The 8,579-nt window shown below is 40.1% G+C and overlaps 1 long non-coding RNA gene across 1 annotated transcript; it reads right to left on the reverse strand.

Annotated features, from left to right (window-relative positions):
- Nucleotides 1-2,254: 2,254 nt before the first annotated feature.
- LOC117096589 lies at nt 2,255-8,111 on the reverse strand. The gene is made up of 2 exons (XR_004442532.1): nt 8,082-8,111; nt 2,255-2,334 (listed from the first exon to the last, which is right to left on the reverse strand). It is a non-coding gene; the product is annotated as an uncharacterized LOC117096589 (long non-coding RNA).
- Between the last annotated feature and the right edge of the window lie 468 nt (nt 8,112-8,579).

The raw sequence follows: 8,579 nt of genomic DNA on the forward strand, positions 1-8,579 counted from the left end.
AATTCAACATATCTGGAAATAGGATTCTCAAGTGTCTTTTTTTTAGGTTGACATACTCTGTTGTCAGAAGTGGGATGAAACAAGGTTACCTTTTAAACAGATTGGCGACCTTTGGGACAAGACAAGCTGCACTTCCATGGATTGACTTTTTTCCTACCCAGGTACAGCTTCTCTCAGGTCAGGCTTCCTTCCTTTGATAGCAGCTGTCTGTTGAGCTTATTTAGGACCTGAGTGGGTTAAGTCACTGTAGTAAAGGCTCTCATATCCCTGCTGGGACTATAAAAGACTTTTTATCTATTCTGGCAAGTCATACAAACTGTGTTTTTCTAGAAATGACTTGCCAGAATAGATAAAAAGTCTTTGTGTTTCTGATCCTGGTGAATGAACTTTTGGTTCCAGTTTTGTTCTGAGTTGTTAGCATATTCTGATACATTTGTTTACTGCTGGTTTCTTCCCCTGTTTGTTTCTGAACATCTTTCAAGAATAAAATTTCCTTTCTCAAAAGGTGGGAAAGGGTTTTTATCCTTTAAAAGCCATTAGGATAATGGCCACCATTCTGTGAGGGATGTCAGTCTCCAAAGAAAAAGCCTCTTGTTAGCATAAACTGGTACAAAGACAGAGAAAATGATCACTCGGGGGCCTGCCCGTTAAAAAAAAATCATGTATCCAGGGAAACTTGGTCACGGGCTGTGGGGTGGGCAGTTAGTGCACAGGCTGGGGCCAAGTCAGGCAAAAATCCTGTGCCAGGCACACTAAAACAAACACCGGTCCAAACCCCTAACACACAAATATCGTCAAACTTTGCAGGTTAAATCACTGCCCAGGTAGCATCAGTCAGCAGGGAGTCCTCTGATAGATGTGCCACCATTCAACAAGGTACACAAAGAAGAAAGATTTCAACACTTCTCCTGCTTACCTCAAGATAAAGATACAGGGAGGGAGATGGGACAGATGTCTTAATCACATTGATCAAAAAATCTATGGGGTCTTTTGTTTTTCTTCTTGTTTTTGTCACATAAAGAATGTATCCATGCATTAAGGATGTTTTTGCTGTGATTCAAAATAAAGTTATATTTTTGAAAAAGAGTGTCTTATTTCTTTGAGACATACATTTGAAGTAGATACAAATTAAAGTATATGATGTGCAAGTTTGTTTTAGAATAATTTATCAAAGTGGGAGGGGTGAGTACATATGAAACAAAATTGAGGAAGTTGGTAATACCCGAAGGTAGGAAATGAGTTTATTAACTCCTTTATTTTGTGTATGCTTAAAATTTCCCATGATAAAATGTTTTAATGTAGCTATGGAACTATAGAGGAAGGAATATGTCTTCAAAAACAACCCTTCTGCTAAGAGAAGGGTCACTAATAGTATTAATGATACTCTGCTAATAGATTATCAATTTTTTTTACTGTATTTATCCCCTTATTTCAGACTCATCTGTTTCTGTGTTTATCATTCATTTTAGGCAAGATTTCTCCATCTCAGCACTATGTTCTTCTTTGCTAGGGGGTTGTTCTGTACACAGCAGAATGTTTAGCAGCATCCCTGGACTCCACCTACCAGATGCCAGGAGCACACTTGTTCGTTAACCCCTATCTGTGATAATCAAAAACATCTACAGACATTGCCAAAGGCCCAAGGGTAGGGGGGGCACTCAAAATCACTTAGACCTGAGCTGTCAAATTAGACCAAATGCCTCAAGGAGCATTTTCCATTTTGCGTTCCTGGTGACAGAAACAAGGATTGGTACAAAATAAATGTTGACTGAAAGTCTAGTGAATCATTAGGTTGGATAACTTACCAGGAATTATAGGTAAATGAAAGTATAAAGGAAAACAAACATAAAGAAAGCAAGCTGGATGATAGTTCAGTTTGGTAACAAAGGCATCTAGTTTATTCTTTAGGAATTGTATGTTTTAAAAAATCTATCTAACCAATGTAGTTTGCTATAAGTAGAATTATTCTTAAGAATTAATTCTTAAATTATATGTTAAACAATTACATATGTTTATATTTTGTTAAATATATATATTATATTTAGTCATTACATATTTATATTTAGTTAATGATAAATTATATGTATAATCTTTTTTGAGACAAGGTCTTGCTCTGTCTCCCAGGCTGAAGTGCAGAGACGGGACCATAGCTCACTGCAGCCTCCAACTCCTGGGCTCAAGTGATCATTTTGCATCAGCCTCCCAAATAGCTGGGACTACAGGCACCACCATGCCTGGATAATTTCTTCCTCTATTTTTGCAGAGATGGAGGTCTTGTTGTGCTGCCCAGACTGTTACTGAACTCCTGGCCTCAAGTCATCCTCCTGCCTTGGCCTCCCAAAGCCCTAATATTTTATATAAAATGTATATATTACTGCTTTCGGCTTGAAGATTGTTACTCTCAATTATCCAAACTTGAATTAAGTCCAACTGCCTGACAGATGATATTAACATATCGTAGTATTTACTTATCCAGCCATCTCAAGCCTCTTAATTCATTCAGGCTGCTCTAACAAAATACCATGAACGGTGACTTGCAAACAACAGAAATTTCTCACAGTTCTGGAGGCTGAGAAGTCCAAGATCAAGGTGTCAGCAAACTTACTGGCGGGGAAAGAGTCCTCTTTCTGATTGATAGCGGCTGCCCTTTCACCATGTCTCAACCTAGAAAGGACTAGGGAACTCTGTTAATTGTAATTTTAAAATTAAATATGTTAAATAGATAGATAGATAGATAGATAGATAGATAGATAGATAGATTAAAGGCTTTCTACAAGAGCATTAATCCCATTCCTGAAGGCTCCACCCTCATGACCTCATGGTTAGGATTCAACACACGAACGTCTATAGGACATAAACACTGAGCCTCTGCATTCTAATACAGAACAGAAAGCGTACCGTAAGCCAACAAAAACTTTACACAGCCACAATTAATAATACAAAGAGCACACTTTTTTTTTTTTCTTCCAGGAACATCCAATATGCCCTCACTCAGAAACAAGTTCTCTTACTTTACACAAATATACATAAATTTAAATGTATACAGACACACACACAAATCTAACAAGGTTAGCTATTTCTTTCTCATTAGAAAATCAAATGAGAGAGGGAACAGAAACAAATGCACTAAAAGCAGCAAGAAGTAATACTTGGTACTCAAACACCAAGAAACAGAAAAAAACAATGTAAGTACTCCACGAAAACAGCATCCGCAGCAACAATAAAAACCCGGTGTGCTGTACAGTCATGATAGTTATTGAACATATCGTCGTATCTTTTGAATAACACAACACATTCTATTCAATGACCATTATTTTGTCAGTCAGAACAGAACAGAAGGGCCCCAGTGAGCATCTGTGGAACAAATGTCAGTGACAATGGCAACTCTGAGTCGGCAAGAAGGAGTGAAACTGTCCAGTTCATTACCACTAACACAGGCATGGGAGCAGGGGAACTATTTAGACATATCCCACCCCCAAAAAGTTTTAAAGAAGAGTTTTCTTCTTAAGGTGATGGGAAATTTTATGAGAAAACCTCCTTTTCTAGGAATGCTGTCAAAATGAAATATTATTGGGGTTTATTCTAGAAATGTGAAGTTAGTTAACATTTAGAAATCAATCAGTGTGGCCAGGCATGGTGGCTCATGCCTGTAAATCCTGGCACTTTGGGAGGCTGAGACTGGATCACCTGAGGTCAGGAGTTCAAGACCAGCCTCCCCAGTATAGTGAAACCCCATTCAACTAAAACTACAAAAATTAGCCAGGTGTGGTGGGGGGTTGCATCTGTAGTCCCAGCTACTCAGAAGACGGAGGCAGGAGAATTGCTTGAGCCCAGGAGACGGAGGCTGCAGTTAATTGAGATCTCACCATTGCGCTCCAACCTCGGTGACACAGTGATACTCCGACTCAAAACATAACATAAAATAAAATAAAAATAAAAATCAATCAATGTAATTCATCTTATTAATAAAAGAGAAGAACCATATATACGGTCTTCTAGGTAATTTTGAAAAAGTGTTTATATTTGAGATCAGGTCATAAATAAGCAAAAACTCATTAAACTGGGAATGGATACAGTGTATTTACAAAGGAATCTAGAAAAACATCCTGTTGTTTAATGGTGAAATGTTGAACACTTTCCCTGTCAATTAGGGAATAAGAAAAGGAAATCCATGATCACCTTTCTCTCTCTCGTTTTTTTAAAACAGGGTCTTGCTCTGACGCCCCGGCTAGAGTGCAGTGGTGTGATCACAACTCACTGCAACCTCCACCTCCCGGAGGAACAACAAAAGACTAGATATAAAAATTCTACTTTGGGATATTTTTAAATTCTTAAATTGATCTTATAATAAGTATACTTATTCTCATTACAAGTATATATCGATAACTGATCCTTAAAATCACAAATAAGCACCAAACAGATTGTGTTGCTTTTCTTTTAGGGTGGGTAGAGCAGCAAGCTTTCCTGAGAATATGAAGCAGCCTTTCATCGAAGGTGCTAGGTTCAAGGCACCGTCTACTATGATTTGGAATCACAGGAACGTGGGTATACAAATGGAACCAAGGTCCAGAAAACGTGCCTGGGTCCAAAAAAAGGGAGGCTCTTTGCAAGTCAGAGATAAAGAAGAAAGTAGCATCATCTCCGACTGCTGACCCTGAGTATCCAGCTACAGCATCACAGCAACTTGTGAGATTAGCTCCTAAAACAAAGTAGACTTGTCCCGATGGAGTCTGGCAAAGTTCTTACTAACTAGAGAAGCCACAAGTAACACTAAACTGATATTTTATTAAAGTGACAGCTATAGAAACAAATATCTAAACGTTTTAATATATATTTTACCTATCATGTAAATTACTCTAATTGGCACAAGCTTGATTTAATTAGCTAATCATAATTCCTAAGTTTATTTACCCAAATTCAGCTCATCTTACGCAGGTTCTTGGAACACATGCTTAGTGTTCCAATAATGGAACGCTAGGCATAAATGGGTTAACAGAATCATGAAGGCATAGCTATTCAAGTAATATGCAACTAATTTTTTTCCATTTATCCCAAAACTCTGGCCAAGCTGTTTTCGTTGCCCCCACAGTGAGGCGAGCCACAGTGGCACAGGCTGCAGTCTCCAGCATGTGGTAGGTAACACCTTCTTTGCGTTCTCTAAGCCAGCCATGGAGCACTTAGTCCAGCAGACACGGAAGAACCTGGAATGGCATGACGCCTCCTCAGCATACGTTACACACTGATGTGGTTCCTGGACTCCATGTTTGGATTGGGTGAGAGAAAACCTCTAGACCTGCTCTGATTGGACTTTATTTTCATGCTCTAATTGGTTGTCCTAAGACTTGCTCTCATCCAATCTGAATATGATAATAAAGTACAATCAGAGTAGGCCTAGAAGTTTTCTCTGATCCAATCAGACCATGTAGTCCAGAAACCTCATTTGCATAAAACAGTATATAAATAATGCTGAAATCAGACCATTCCAGGCTCTTCTGTGTCTTCCCGACCAGCTGCTCCATTCCCAGCTTAGAGGACCATGAGATGGGGGAGCTTGCCACACGCTGGAGGCTGGAGCCTGCCCCACTGCGGCTCGCCTCGCTGTGGTTGGTCACGGTGATGATGATGGAGACTGCAGCAGAGCCTGCTGTGGTAGGAGTGGGTGAAATAGTTTTGGAGTAGATGGAGGAGTGAAGGGGGTGGTGAGTGCCAAAGGGAAAAGAGGATAGCGAGGCGAGCAGGAAAAGGCACTGTAAAAAGACAGTGGGGAAAAGAAGTGGGTAGATGGAGGTGGTAAAACAGGGTAGCAAACAGGAGCAAGAGAAAGTTTTGCAAAAAGATGGTGGGGAAAAGGTGGTGGGTAAAAAGTTTTGGGGGAGATGGAGGGAGAAAAGTGGGTGGCAAGTGGAAGGAGGAAAGGGAGGATGGTGAGGGGGGAAACGGGGGTGAACAGGAGGGAGAGAAGGTTAGCAAAAAGATGGTGGGGAAAAACAGAGTGGGAAGAAAAGAAAGATGGCGGGGAAAAAGATTGTGGGTAGATTGAAGGGGAAAACGAGGGTGGCAAGTGGGAGGAGAAAAGTGGGTGCTGAGAGGGAGGGGGAGAGGGAGGGGGCAGAAGGAGGGGGAAGAGGGTGGCAGGCAGGAGAAAGAGGAGGTTTTGTGAAAAGATGGTGGGGAGAAAAGTTTTGGGGTAGATGGAGGGGGAAAAGGGTGGTGAGCAGGAGAGTAGAGAAGGCTTTGGAAAAAGACAGTGGGGAAAAATGGTGGGGAAAAAGTTTGGGGGTAGATGAAGAAAAGGGTGGTAACAGGGAGGGAGCTGAAGGCAGTTTGGAAAAGAATGTGGGGAAATAATGGTGGAGGACAAAGGTTTTGGGTAGATCATTTTCTGATTTTTAAATGAGATTATATGTATTTTTGCTTTTGAGTAGTTTGCATTCTTTGTCTATTTTGTGTGTTCACCCCCTTGCCTGATGCATAGTTTTCAAGCACTTCCTTCCATTCTCTAGACTGCCTCTTGATTCTGCTGATTGCTTTCTCTGCTGTGCAGATGCTTTTTAGTTTAATGCAATTCCATGTGTCCATGTTTGCTTTTGCTGCTTGTGCTTTCGATGCCTATTTAAAAATTCCTTGTCCTAACCAATTTCATGAAGCATTTATTCTATTTTTTCTTTTTTAGTACTTTCATAGTTTAAGGGCCTACATTGAAATCTTTGAGTTGATTTTTGTATGTGGTAAGATAACAGTCTAGATTTATTCCTGTACATGTGGGTGCTGGGTTTTCCTAGCACAGTTTATTGAAGAGATTGTCCTTCTCGAATGTGTGTTCTTGGTGTCTTTGTTAAAAATGAGTTGACTGTAAATGTGTGAATTTATTTCTGAGTTCTCTATTCTGTTTCATTTGTTTGTGTCTGTCATTCATCTACGTCTGTCTATCTCTTTTTGCCAGTGCTATGTTATTTTGGTTACTATAGATTTGTAGTGTATTTTGAAATCAGGTAGTGTGATGCCTCCAGCTTTTTTCTTTTTATTCAAAATTATTTTATCTATCTCAGGTATTTTGCATTTCCATGTGAATTTTAGGATTTTTTTTTCCTATTTCTGTGAAGAATGTCTTTTGTAATATAACATGGAATGGATTGATTCTGTAGATCACATTGGGTGATATAGATACTTTAACAATATTCTTGTAGTGCATGGACACGGGATATCTTTCCATTGTGTCTGCTTTAATATGTTTCATCTATGTTTGATAGTTTTCATTGTGGAATCTTTTGCCTTTCTGGTTGTTTGTCCCTAGGTATCATTTTTTTTTTTGGTAATGAAATAGCTTTCTTGATTTCTTTCATAGGTGTTTCACTATTAGTGCAAGGGTATGCTACTCATTTTTGTATATTGATATTGTATCTTGCAACTTTACTAAATGTATTATTTCTAGTAGGTTTTTGGTGGAATTTTTAGGGCTCTTTGTATACGATCATGCCACCTGCAAACAGAGACAATCTGACTTCCTTTTTTATCCAATTTGGATGCCTTTTATTGCATTCTCCTGTCTAATTGCTGTAGCTAGGACTTCCACTACTATGATGAATGAAAGTGGTAGAAGTAATCACATTCTTCCAGATCTTAGAGGAAGAGCTTTTAACCTTTCTGCATTGATTATGATGTTAACTGTGCATTTACCATTTATGGTCCTTATTATATTATGCTGAGATATGTTTCTTCTGTGCTCATTTTGCTGAGGTTTTATCATAAAGGAATGTTGAATTTTATTTTTTCAGCATCAACTGAAATGATTATATAGTTGTTTTTCTGTTTTTTGTTTGTTTGTTTGTTTTTGAAATGGAGTCTCACTCTGTTGCCCAGGCTTCAGTGCAGTGGTGCAATCTCAGCTCACTATAACCTCCACTCCAAACCCCCAACCTTAGGTTCAAGTGATTCTCCTGCCTCAACCTCCCAAGTAGCTGGGATTACACTGCCACCATGGTGGCCCGGCTACTTTTTGTGTTTTTAGTGGAGGCAGGGTTTCAGCACGTTGACCAGGAGGATTTCAAACTCCTGATGTCTGATGATCCACCTGCCTTCACCTCCCAAAGTGCTGGGATTACAGGAATGAGCCGCCATTCTTGGCGGGTTTTTTGTTATTGTTGTTTTGGTTTTGGTTTTTTTTTTTTTTTTTTGAGACGGAGTCTCGCTCTGTCACCCAAGCTGGAGTGCACTGGCCAGATCTCAGCTCACTGGAAGCTCCGCCTCCCGGGCTCACGCGATTCTCCTGCCTCAGCCTCCCCAGTGGCTGGGACTACAGGCGCCCACCACCTCGCCCAGCTAGTTTTTTGTATTTTTTAGTAGAGACGGGGTTTCACCGTGTTAGCCAGGATGGTCTCGATCTCCTGACCTTGTGATCCGCCCGCCTCAGCCTCCCAAAGTGCTGGGATTACAGGCTTGAGCCACCGCGCCCGGCCTGGTTTTTTTTTTAAAGACAGGTTCTTGCTCTGTAAACCTACACTGGAAGGAAGTGGCGAAATCATAGCTCACTGAAACCTCGAGTTCCTTGGCTCAAGTGATCCTCCCATCTCAGCTTTCTG

This window comes from Trachypithecus francoisi, unplaced genomic scaffold (assembly GCF_009764315.1).
Source record: "Trachypithecus francoisi isolate TF-2019V2 unplaced genomic scaffold, Tfra_2.0 Contig01461, whole genome shotgun sequence".
Taxonomy (NCBI): Eukaryota; Metazoa; Chordata; class Mammalia; order Primates; family Cercopithecidae; genus Trachypithecus; species Trachypithecus francoisi.